The sequence below is a fragment of the Zootoca vivipara genome, chromosome Z2, assembly GCF_965207765.1.
Source record: "Zootoca vivipara chromosome Z2, rZooViv2.hap1.1, whole genome shotgun sequence".
Taxonomy (NCBI): domain Eukaryota; kingdom Metazoa; phylum Chordata; class Lepidosauria; order Squamata; family Lacertidae; genus Zootoca; species Zootoca vivipara.
Window position 1 is genome coordinate 7,051,439 of NC_142585.1, and position 13,549 is coordinate 7,064,987.

The 13,549-nt window shown below is 41.6% G+C and overlaps 1 long non-coding RNA gene across 1 annotated transcript; it reads right to left on the bottom strand.

Moving 5' to 3' along the window:
- Positions 1 to 2,387: 2,387 nt before the first annotated feature.
- Positions 2,388 to 4,040, bottom strand: LOC148686545 (uncharacterized). The gene is made up of 3 exons (XR_015948635.1): positions 3,838 to 4,040; positions 3,284 to 3,324; positions 2,388 to 2,555 (listed from the first exon to the last, which is right to left on the bottom strand). It is a non-coding gene; the product is annotated as an uncharacterized LOC148686545 (long non-coding RNA).
- Between the last annotated feature and the right edge of the window lie 9,509 nt (positions 4,041 to 13,549).

Consider the following 13,549-nt stretch of genomic DNA (forward strand, 5'->3'; position numbering starts at 1 on the left):
GAATGTGCTAATGTGCTAAATACAGCATCACATATAGCTCTGGGTGATCAACTTCCTCCAACAAATGTTGAGAGCAGACAGAACCCCAGACAAGCTCTACCAGGATTAACTTTGTGGCTAAATTAAGATTCTTAAACAGACATCACTTTACCTTGAAGATGGACACTTGGCCTCTTTTCTAGAGTCTCCCACCTGGTGTGCTCCCACCTGTGGTGCTGGATCATTGAGGTCCTATTAAAACATTTGGTTACTCAGGTTCAGGGCAGTATACCAATGAGGGTCTGGGCTGTGCCCCATCACGTTTGGGAATTTTCTGTGTGAGCTCATTTCCATCACCTTCAGCCTCTCTGGTTATGTCTATTAGTGCCCTGCCCTCTTACACACTTTCTGGGTAGCAACTGGTGCCGGTTGTTGGGTATCACAAATGAAGAGAGCGCTGTTGGGCTCAGGTCCTGCTTTCAGACTTCCCATTGGCATTTGTTTGTTGACTGTGAGAAAAAAAAGAGGAAAAAAAAAAAAACCCGGTAACGCTAAAGATCAAGGAGAGTAGGAAAAGCTTTAAAAGATGGAGAATGGATGAGAGGATGTTGAATGATGAGGCCTTTGTCCAAAAATTGAGAGAGCTGGTTAAGGAATTTTTCCAAATCAATATGACGCCAGAGGTTGATATAACATCGGTATGGGATGCCAGCAAAGCGTTTATTCGAGGGTTGTACATACAACAAAAAAGTAGATACAAGAGGGATAAGCGAGAGAAATTAGAGAAATTGGAAAAAGAGATAAAAATAAAGGAGAAAGAATTGGGGGAAAATCCAAAAGATATCACTATTAAAACGCAGGTTAAAATTTTGCAAACTAATTTGAAACAATTAATGGATGAAGAAATAGAAAATAGGATTATATGGGCAAAGCAAAGAACCTTTGAATTAGGAAATAGATCGGGTAAGCTCTTAGCTTGGCAGCTAAGGAAGAGACAGAGCCAGCAACAAATAATAGCAATAAAGGAGGGGGGGAGGATTAAGACCGATTCGGAGGAAATACAAGACTGCTTTGTGAAATACTATAGCAAATTGTACAAAGGGGAAAATGTTAATAAAAAGAAATTAGAGAAATATTTAGACAAATTTAATGGAATTAGAATTAGTCCAGAAGAGCTTAAGAAATTAAACGATCCAATTTCAGGGCAAGAAATAGATGAGGAAATAAACAAACTTAAATTGGGGAAATCGCCGGGTACAGATGGCCTGACGGGGAAACATTACAAAGTATTCCGGAATGAATTAAGAGATGTTTACAAAGGAATGGTGAATAAGATCTCAGAAGGGGGAATGTTCCCAAAGTCTTGGCAAGATACGTTTATCACCCTGGTACCGAAAGATAAAGATAAAAAAGAGGAAATAGGGAATTATAGGCCTATTTCTCTGCTGAATACCGATTATAAATTGTATGCGGGGATTTTAGCTAACAGGATAAAGCATGTTTTGAATAGAGTTATAGGCAAAGAGCAACAAGGCTTTTTACCCCGAAGAAAAATGTCCAGTAACATCAGAATTTTGTTAGACGTATTTGAATACCTAAATTGGAACCCTAGTAAAAAAGCAGTTTTTATATTTCTGGACGCCGAAAAGGCATTTGACAATTTGGTATGGGAATTTATGAAGGGGACGCTAAAGAAATTAGGAATCACGGGCAGATTCATGGAGGGAATAAATGCTATATATAGCAAACAAATGGCAAGGCTGATCATCAATGGAGAGATAACTAAAGGATTTGAAATATCTAAGGGGACGAGGCAGGGATGTCCTCTGTCCCCGCTGCTGTTCATATGGGCATTGAATTTTTTGATAAATGATCTGCTAATGGATAAAGATCTTAAAGGGATATCGGTTGGGAAAAGTGAGTTTAAATTACGAGCATTTGCTGATGATTTAATAATAATGTTGGAGGACCCAGTGGAAACCATACCTAAATTAAAACAAAAGTTATTAGATTATGGGGAGGTAGCCGGATTAAAAGTCAATAATCAGAAAACCAAATTGATGATTAAAAATATAAGGAAGGAGGAGGAAGAGGAAATATATTTGATTAGTGAGTGGGGAATAGTGAAAAAAATCAAATATTTAGGAATTACTATATCCAATAATAATGTGGAACTTTTTGAGAACAATTATGATAAAATTTGGAAAACAATAAAGGAGGATCTGGTGAGGTGGAACGGATTAAAGCTAACGTTTGCAGGCAGGATTGCCGCAATTAAAATGATGGTGTTGCCAAAATTAATATTTTTATTTCAAATGTTACCAATAAAACTCAAAAAAGAAACATTCGAGAATTGGAAGAAAGATATGAGCAACTTTATTTGGCAAGGAAGGAAAGCGTGGGTACAGTTTAGGATATTGACTGATGCAAAAGAGAGAGGAGGTTGGGGGGTCCCGAACTTGAAACTGTATTACGCGGCCTCCTGCTTGTGCTGGATGAGGGAATGGTTCTTGCTGGAGGATTCGGAGTTACTCAAATTGGAAGGATTCAAAAATATTGGAGGTTGGCATGCTCATCTAATAAAAGAAAAAAAGGGAGAACATTCATCATTTACCAATCACGTGTTTAAAAAACCCTTACTTGATATATGGAATGAGTTTAGGAGTTTGTTAGAACCAAAAGTTCCCTGGTGGATCTCACCTTTAGAAATGTCATCGACAAGTAAAGAACCCAAAGGAGGTATTTGGCCTACATACAAAGATTTGATTAGGAAAATTAATAACCAGTACGAACTTAAATCTTATACTGAGGTTGAACAATATTGCCAAAGTTGGTACCATTATATTCAAGTGCAATCAATATTTAGGGAACATAAAATAGTAGGTTTTGAGGATAAAAGGTCGAAATTGCAGGAATTGTTATTAGAAAATTGGGAGAAGCCATTGGCCAAATTGTATAAATTTTTACTTGAGTGGGAAATGAAGGATGAGATGGTTAAACACACAATGATAAAATGGTCTCAAGATATAGGAAGGGTAATCTTTGTTGAGCAGTGGGAGAAACTCTGGAACGAGGATATAAATTTCTCAGCGTGCATGGCGATAAGAGAAAATTTATGGAAGATGGTATACAGATGGCACCTGACCCCAGCCAAATTAGCTAAAATTTATAGGAACGATCAAAATAATTGCTGGAAGTGTAAGGAAAAATTGGGAGATTTTTTTCACTGTTGGTGGAGGTGTTGCAAGATTGGCATCTACTGGTCAAATATATACGAAGAATTGAAAAAAATGCTCAAACTTACCTTTGAAAAAAAGCCGGAGATCCTGCTGTTGAGCATAATACCTGGGGACATACCAAAGGATAGGAAGAATATATTACTCTATGCTTGCGCGGCAGCCAGGGCGCTGATCGCCCAAAATTGGAAAGGCGATAAGATCCCAACAATTCAGGAGTGGTATATAAAATTAGCCGAATATATGACCCTAGCTAAATTAACCGCCTTGATTAGAGGAATACCAAAACAAAAAATTAAAGAAGAATGGAAATATGTGGAGGATTACTTCTATAAACAACAGATAAGCACTAAGATGGTGATATGTTTAGACTAAGAAGCACAAGATAATAAGAAATAAGAAGTTGGAAAGGGAATAAATGTATTCTAAGATCAAAGATAAGGAGTAGCCTAGTAGAATTTAATTATGTAAGGGAACCGACTATAAGTGTTTGGAAGTCGGAATTTCACCTATCCCTCTTGACTATCCTTTTTAGCTTTATTTACCTTTCGCCTATCTCTTTCTACTTTTTCCCTCCCTTCACACCCTTTCTTATCTTCTCCCCTCCCCCCCATTGACTTACCTTGGATGTTTCGTTCCCGCTGTTCTGTTTATCCATTTCCTTTTTCTAGTTCTTTTCACAGCTCTATATTTTGATATAGGATTGTAAGGAATCAGTCTGGGGATTCTGAGGCTGGGAAGCTTATTTAATAAGGTTTTAATTTTTGAATTGCTAAGCAATCTGTATTTGTTTCATGTATTCTTTGTATTTTTTGGTTGCTAATCTTTCATTTGTTTTCTTGTCTTGGTATTTCCTTTTGTAATTTTAATATCTAATAAAGGTTTATTAAAAAAAAAAAAAGACTGTGAGAATAGGTTGCTGGACTAGATGGACCAAGGACCTGATCCAGCAGGCTCTTCTTATATTCTTAGGGATGTAAAAAAATAATCTGCTAATTTCAGGATTGTTCAATGCATGAAAGGTGTCACATGCATGTGTAACTTGACTCATTTGAAGACTCGCCTTCCTGGCTGCCACTGCAAATCTTCCATCACCCAATCTGAGGTTGTATTGGATTCCATTTCAACTTTCTGTCTCACATGGGTCCTGGTATACTCTGTGAGCTGGGCTATTTGCTGTTTTTGTTATGGGGCAGATTTCATGCCTTGATTGCTGAAAGATCATGGAAAAAGGTATTCCTTTCAGACACACACCCCTCCAGTAGCTAGGGTGTGTCTTGAAATATTTGCACCACATTACAACCTTCTGCCTATCGTACAAGTTATTGGGTAACTGTGATACTTACATTTGTGAACCAATCTGCTGGATCCAAAGGTCTTTATATAGATGCCTTGGCCTTAACTGTAAAGGAAATAGAATTCTGAAGTGTTTGTTTATTTATTATAACACATCATCCATCCATTATCGAGTTGTAACACCTGGGTGGTTGAGCTGACTTTTCAAGTCTTGGACTGCATTAGTAGGAAAATAGCTTCTGGGGAAAATAGTAAGGGAGCCTGAAGGAGGATTAAGTACTGTATAATGTAGCAAATGTCAAAAGATTCTAGGGGATTTATTACCTTACATCAATCGGCATTGTAACTATGAAATTGGAAAATGGGAGCAAATCCCTGGCCTTTTATGTTAACAAAACTGACCCTTCGCCTCCATTAAATGTTCTGAGGAATAACACAGGCAACATTAACTAAAAAACAACCCAACTTTCCTTTTGAAAGTTCACCCATTAACACAGGCTTAAATTGAGATTGACTTAGGGTATGTTCACATTAGCCGGGATCCTCTGCTTGCAGCTGCAGCTGCGTACAGAGGATCCTCCACATGCGGCTGCGCATGGGGTGACTTCTTGTCACCCCCGCAGACATGGAACCCGGGACATACTGCCCCCATGCCTCCCCTTGTGACGCCACTGATTGTGGCAGCCCCAGTTCTAAAGGAATGAGCTGTGAAGTCCGCAGCTGGGAGACCACAGGCCAGCATAGCCTTATGCATGACATGGGTAAACTGATGTCTAGCCAGGTGGGAATGATCTTGGTGAATAAGGAGGGTACCTGGACCAGGAGGCCTGAGGTATATACATCTTCTGGTATAGATATCACATGGCTGAGCAATGCTGTGCAGGTTGGGTAAAAGCTGTGGCTGGAAAAAAGCCAGGAGACCCATGGCCAGCGGTGACCCTGCAAAAGCTCATGGCCCTATCTTTGACGAAAAGAAAATCCAAAAGGAAAAGAACAATGGCAAGGATCTGAGTCAACGCAGCCGACAGAATAACACAGGAGATCCGACCAGATCTGGTGAAAGGGCAAGAGAGGTGGGCTACCGCCCAGCACCAGAGATACAACCAGGACAACATGGAAGGGGGTTTCAACTCTCTGCCCCCTACTGGATCACTGCAGAGTCCTGGATGCCTGGCTGCAACGCAGCCCACCGGAAAAGGTGAGTCGACTTGCGGCTAATGTAATGTGAAACTGCTGTTTTTATTTTATTCTTTTTAAATTTTATTTTATGTTTTAATTTTGGACTTAAATCCATTTACTTTGGATTCCCCCCTTCCTCCTCCTTCCTCCTTCTTTGCTTCTCTCAGTCTGTGCGGTTTTATTTTCCCATATGCCAAGAGATCAATCTCTCGAAAAACATGGCACAAGTTATTTTCTGACTGCATTGACCTTTGCTGTTGGACACACAGTCCCAAAGTGGGTATATGTGTATTTATGATTACCCACCGAATGTTGTAGCTGGAAACAGTCTATGGCAACATGTTTATTGTGAAGTGGATATCCCCACCCTTGCTGCCTTTTTGAATGATGCGATAGCAGCCAGAATATTTTCATGGGGCCTTGTATGGAGGCCAGGTACTCCAACCATCTCTGTTTACCAGGCACAATGTCTATTTTTAGTTTTATTTGTTTCCTGTTCTCAGTACATCACTATCTTCATTTTATACCTATTTTGAGATGCCTTGTTAAACCCCTTCCTCTATGTCACTGGTACAGAAATCTGTTGTAGGGGAGTAAATAAATATTTTGTCCCTAGCACATATGTACAGAAGTCAATGCTTGTAGACACTAAGGCACCAGGCAGAACACATCCTGCTGTCTCACACACTCCTCCTGCTAAGGCAAAATGCTTGGCTCAAAAATGACAGAATACATTATACCTGCCAAGTTCCTGCCGGAAAAATAAGAGATCGGGAGACCGGAAGTAGCGCTGCCGCCATTTTGGAACTAGGTAGAGCAGCACCGGAAGTTGCTTCTCAGCATGCTCTGCCCAGTTCCAAAATGGCCACAGCGCCAGAAGTCGCGCTGCGGCCATTTTTGAACTGGGCAGAGCAGCATTGAAAGTCACTTCTGAGCATGCTCCGCCCGGTTCCAAAATGGCCACTGCGCCAGAAATCACTTCTGCGCATGTCCAGAGACTCCAGACATGCGCAGAAGGAGTCTATCCTGGCTGGTAAGTAAACCGGGAAAAAACAAAAAAACCCAGTTTTTCCAGCTGGGAACGGCTGCAAAAACGGGGGTTTCCCGGGGAATACGGGAGACTTGGCAGCTATGGAATACACAATAGAGAATAACCCTACCTGCCTGCGGACTGTCTCGCCAGAGAGGTGCATGCCCTAGTTACCTCTCGCTTGGACTACTGCAATGCGTTCTACGTGGGGCTACCTTTGAAGGTGACCTGGAAACTACAATTAATCCAGAATGTGACAGCTAGACTGGTGACTGGGAGCAGCCACCGAGACCACATAACACCGGTCCTGAAAGACCTGCATTGGCTCCCACTACATTTCTGGGCACAATTCAAAGTGTTGGTGCTGACCTTTAAAGCCCTAAACGGGCGCGGTCCAGTATACCTGAAGGAGCGTCTCCACCTCCATCACTCTGCCCGGACACTGAGGTCCAGTGCCGAGGGCCTTCTGGCGGTTCCCTCGCTGTGAGAAGCCAAGTTACAGAGAACCAGGCAGAGGGCCTTCTTGGTAGTGGCACCCGCCCTGTGGAACGCCCTCCCACCAGATGTCAAAAAGAAAAATAACTGCCAGACTTTTAGAGGACATCTGAAGGCAGCCCTGTTTAGGGAAGCTTTTAATCTTTAAGAAATTAGTGTATTTTAATATTTCTGTTGGAAGCCGCCCAGAGTGGCTGGGGAAACCCAGCCAGATGGGCGGGGTATTAATAATAATAATAATAATAATAATAATAATAATAATAATAATAATACATATATTATTAATATATTATTATTATTATTATTAGGGATGTCAGAGTGGAAATGTCCAATGTTTCCTTCTTTATCCCACATCTGTAATGGATAGCCAGAGAATTCAATCAGTATTTGCTGTTGCTATTGCTTTCCATCCACAAACGCGACATAATTTATTATGTTTTCCCAGCATTCACATTGTGTTTCAAAATGAATGAGAAGGAATCATGTGGTAACATAATTTATGTATTAACTATGAAATTACATACATTCATCACAGCAGACAGTGGGACAAATGGCATAGGTCTTGGTGGAAGACAAACTGCAGCAGAATGGAAACAATGAATGGAAAATGATGCCTTCTTAGCATCCGCAATTGAAAGCTACTATGGCTATGGCCTGTTGTCTTTGTCCATAGAGTTTTCTTGGCAGGGATACTGGAGTGGCTTGCCAATTCCTTCTCCAGGTGGAGAAAAGCAATGACAAACCTAGACAGCATCTTAAAAAGCAGAGACATCACCTTGCCTACAAAGGTCCGTATAGTTAAAGCTATGGTTTTCCCAGTAGTGATGTATGGAAGTGAGAGCTGGACCATAAAGAAGGCTGATCGCCGAAGAATTGATGCTTTTGAATTATGGTGCTGGAGGAGACTCTTGAGAGTCCCATGGACTGCAAGAAGATCAAACCTATCCATTCTTAAGGAAATCAGCCCCGAGTGCTCACTGGAAGGACAGATCGTGAAGCTGAGGCTCCAATACTTTGGCCACCTCATGAGAAGAGAAGAATCCTTGGAAAAGACCTTGATGTTGGGAAAGATGGAGGGCACAAGGAGAAGTGGGCGACAGAGGACGAGATGGTTGGACAGTGTTCTCGAAGCTACGAACATGAGTTTGACCAAACTGCGGGAGGCAGTGGAAGACAGGAGTGCCTGGCGTGCTATGGTCCATGGGGTCACGAAGAGTCGGACACGACTAAGCGACTAAACAACAACAACATGGCTATGGCGAAAGCATGCAGGATGTGGTTGGATTTGTATTGTTTATTAAACTTCACAATGTGAGTAACTAGTTTGCATGCTAGCCATTTTCTCCTGCCAAGAGCAGTAAGGGAGGCTAAGGTTTATTTTGACCTATTGAAAACCTTATATAACAAACAGGGAACTGACATGTGGGCAAGGAATGCTGACGATGGCTGAATTAAAAATGGGGTGGAGCAGTGGAGGGGAAATGGAATGGAATTATTATGTATTGGTGTATATAGTTTTCAGTCAGGTCCTTATCATTTGTTTTAGGAGGGAACTTTAGGAGGGAACTTTCCACAACTTAACAGGAATATTCCAGAAAAGGGAATACTGGCTGGAACTCTACAGGAGTAGTCAGTGTTGCAACATTTTGTTGAAGGTCAGACTTTTTTGCACTATTGATAATATATTTAAGTATAATTATGGGTTCTAGTCCCCCTAGATGCCTACAGAGAACATGGACATAGCATACCAGAGATGGGATATTGAGGTTCATATCTGTGGTGTATTAGTAACACACTGCACATAAATAATCTTTATGAAACCACACAAACACATGGACGTCACCCACTTATTAGGAAAATAGGGAGCTACCTTATATTGAATAAGAGCATATTGTTCCATCTAGCTTAGCGGATTCAATGAACCTAAGTTCATTAAATTCAGTGAGGCCACACTGACTGTGACTTAATTGGTGCCACACCTAGACCTTATCTCTTTGTGATCCCAACAGCTTTGTGAAAACCTTTCCAATAATAATAGTAAGAAGGATGTTGACAAGCTGGAACATGTGCAGAGGATGGAGACCAGGATCATGGGTCCGAAAACAAAACCTTATGAGGAATGGTTGAAGGAGCAGGGTATGTTTGGCCTGGAAAAGAGAGTGTGAGGAAATAGGATAGCCTTCTTCAAATATCTAAAGGGCTGTAACATGGAAGAGGGAGCAAGCTTGTTTTCTCCCGCTCTGGAGGGAAGGACTCAAACCAATGAATTCAAGTTACAAGAAAGGAGATTCTGACTAAACATCAGGAAGAACTTTCTGACAGTATGAGCTGCTTGTCATGCAGCGGTAAATTAATCAACGCAGGAATAAACAGAATAAAACTTTTACTTGAGAAAATAAACTTGTTCAGAAACAGCATAGTTAAAGAGCATACACAGAGTGCTCATAGCAGCTATCTGACTCTTCACAGAGGCACAGTCTTAGTTACTGATTTACTAGAGTCCTGGAGCCACTCTGTCTGCAACAACACAACACTGGCTGAGACACACACACTCAAGACACTGACTGAGGCTTGTTAGCAGTTAGGAGGCTTAGGCTTGAATGATTGTGTAGGCATTGTAGGCCTTACTGCTTCTTCTGCTTTCAAGAACCTTTGTCTCATGACAAAGTGGAACAGACTTCCTTGGGAGGCTGGGGGCTCTGCTTCATTGGAGGTTTCTAAGCAGAGATTGGATGCTTTAGCTGAAATTCCTGCATTACAGGGGGTTGCACTAGATGACCCTTGGGGTCTCGTCCAAATCTATAATTCTATGAAATGGAAAACCGATAACTTCATAAGGTTTTTATAAATTATATTTTATTTAGTGCAAAACATTGAGGCAGTGTACAGCAACATAGAAACATGTAAAAGCAACGCTGAGCAATCATTAAAAATAAATGGTCGCTCACTGGCTACTCAGGCTTTGAAGATCTACACAGTTTAATGTCCATAGGGAACTAGAAATCATTTGATCACCTTGCACAAGATGGGAGAGGGGCTGTACCCCCGAAAAGTGGCTGGTGGAAGGGTAAGTCTATCTTCTACCAAGGACCAATGAGGCACCAAACACCACTGAGATATCAGAGACCTTGCTGCCCACTTTAGTGGCTTTATATGGGGTGCATATTTCATTTCTTCCCATATACACCCATGAAGACAGGACAGTCTCTACTGACTTGCGTAATGGACAGACACCGGATATTTCAGCAAACCAAAGTGAGACTCTGCCTGAAGCAAAGCGAACCTGGGACCTTTTGCATGCAAATAATGTGCTCTACCATGAGCTATGGCCCTCCCCAATAGTTAAATCCTTAGTTAAACCCCACTCCTATGGGACAGCTGAGACTTGAGTTCTTCATCTCCTTTCTCTCTGCAAAACTCAGCCACAAGGGCTTAACTGACACAGTCACAAATAGCTGAGTTATGCTAAGGTGCTGAAATTAAAGCAGGCTTTGGAAAATCTAAGATGAATTTGAAATAGAGCAACCTTCAAAATGAAGCGGAATAGACTCTAAACTCGGTCTATTGATTATATTGCTCACTGAGAACAAGTACTTTGTAACACTGAAGGAGTTTCACAAGCCTCTTGCTTCTTATGCATCCCCAGATTTTGTTATTGCTGAAACCAGTAGGAAACTTTACTGATCTCAGGAACACTTTTGAATCTGGTGCTACCTGCAAAGCTAAACTGATGAGTCATTCAATTTCCATGGTGGCAGAGGTAGTGATCATTAAATACTGGTAGCCAAGCCGGCCTTAGAGGTGGGATTTGAAGCTTTGCTGTCTATTTTTGTGTATGGATTCTCCCAGGGACACTCTCTGGGGAACAGAAGGAAGGATGTGTGGGCAAGATTAGGAGGCTTGCTTTGGGGTTTTGCGGCTTGCTTTTTTTTAAAAGGATTTTTATTTCTTTCATAAAGAGACATCAAAATATCAGTCGGAATATGCCTTCTGCTATGTTATGAAATTGCTGGAAGATAGAAGCATGACATCCCAGTGACACACAAGGTGTGTGTTGGGGGGAGAGTAACAGCATAGGAGGGAGTGGGTGTCTAAGCTGAGGAATTCTGGGGCTTTTATTTCTGACATTACCAATTGCATTTTTGTTTGGAGGGGCAGCATGCAAGCATTGCATAGTGCACATGGGGGGGCCTTTTCATGCTACCATCATTAGGAGGGTGCAGGGTAGCAGCTTAAGGGAGATCTAAGGTGGGGTTCAGGGCAAATGCCATTTGTTCATCTATGCTGTATTTGCAGATTGTGAAAAATGCAGGGAGTGCATCGAGCAGTTCAGCCAATCACTGCTGGAAGCTTCATCAGCACTTTGAAAGCACACAGTGCATTGCTCTATAGATGGTGCAATGAAGATAATAAGGAAGACAGGGATATTGTAACCACAGCTTCCGGAACACCTATAAGCAGTGCCGTGCTGGTAAATCTGAGCATGTAGGAGTTCATATTCCCTATCACCACATCCAAAAGGAAATTCCAAAAATCAAGCAGCTGTGTTATCTACTATTGTTTCACATGCACACACATCAAAGGGAAGCTTAATATTCAATTTATTAGCAACAGCAAAATAGCAAGCCTATACACAGTTTTCTGGGAATAAGTTCAGATAACATATTTCTGACAGCATTAATTCAACATTTAAAAGATACATTATTGAGCTTTAACAAAACCTATTTTAGTCCGCTGAAATGCAACCTCTTAATTAGAAATGAAATCAGTCTTGTGAAGAAGTGTTGCCATTTAAGTTGCTAGTGTGAAGTAGGAACTGTATCAAAGGAATGGAAAGCTGAACCCATGACTTGCTGTTTGCAAATGTGTTACAAACAAACTTGAAAGCCTCCTTATCACCTCATTCATTTATCAGTGCAATGAAGGTCTGCCAATTACCCTGGCATTCCAGCAAATGCTGAGTCCTGCTTTGAAAAAAGCCTGGATTTTTGCTTCATAAGACTCCCTTTCCAATAATCAGCTGGGCAGAGGAGCTAACTACATCCACCACAGCCCCTGTCATGGTTCCTGCGGAGCACTCTGTCTCAGACCAGGAGTGGGAGACACTTAAGAACAAGGAATCTGTGTGGGAGGAAGGGGTGGTGGTAAAACTATGCAGGAAAGCTCCCTTGATGAAACCCATTCTTCTGGCATATTCATGGGGGAAGCTGAGTCCAGCTCTGTCCTCCAGGGAGAGGCAGCACATCAAGAGAAAAGAGGAGATTCACCTCAATAGACAGAGTGCCTGCCTGCAGACCAGGGATTTCCACAGTGATTTTCATAAGTAACTGAACATTCTCTGCCTCTGTTTAAAAACTTGCCAGGTAGGGAAACTTGTTGGAACAATTTGACAGCTCCCATGCAGCATTAGAACTCTTTCTCCTAATGCCAGTCTTCTGAACTCCTGGATCAAACTTATTGTTGTTAATCCTTTGCTTTGTAACAAGACCTTGAGTAGATTCTGCTTTTTCCCAGCCACAGAGTTTATGCCATTAGACTGTTTATAATACTGGGTGGTTCCCTAGACCAGATAGGTGGAAGGTTGCCTGTTTGTTTGCACAATCTGCAAATACAGCATAGATGAACAAATGAGATTTGCCCTGAACCCCACCCTAGATCTCCCTCAAGCTGCTACCCTGCACCCTCCTAATGATGGTAGCATGAAAAGCCCCCCCCCCAAAATGTGCACTTTGCAATGCCTGCATGCTGACCCTTCAAACAAAACAATCCTCCAGAGGATAACACTTCCTCTGAAGAAGTGGGTATGCACCTTGGGGATACTTTTCGATCCATTGCTGCCTTCCAACAGTTGTGGCTGGTGGCTCAGGTGCACCCCTATCTGGATAGGGACAATCTAACTTATGTTGTCTATGCTCTGGTAAGAATGCTATAGGTTAGAATGCTGCAACATATTAAATGTGGGGCCGCCTCTGACGACAGTTCAGAAACTTCTGCAGTGGCTTCCCAATTGCGGCATGCTCTCCCCAGAGAGACTCACCTGGAGCCTTTGTTATATATCTTTAGGCACCAGTCAAAAGCCTTCCTCTATAACCAGACCTTTGGCCTTCTATCCATGGCCTTTTAGAAGTGAGTGAGATGTTTTTAAGGCATTTCTTTTTTCCTATTAATTTTGCTGTATCTATGTGAGGTTTATTGTCTATTTGTTTTGTTTTAGGTTACTTTTGGGTTGCCCTGGGCAAGATAAAGCGACTGATGAATTTAATAAATAAATAAATGATAAGGGTTTGTTTCTTTACTTGCAAGTAAACACACCTGTTATTGATTTTGGGCAGGA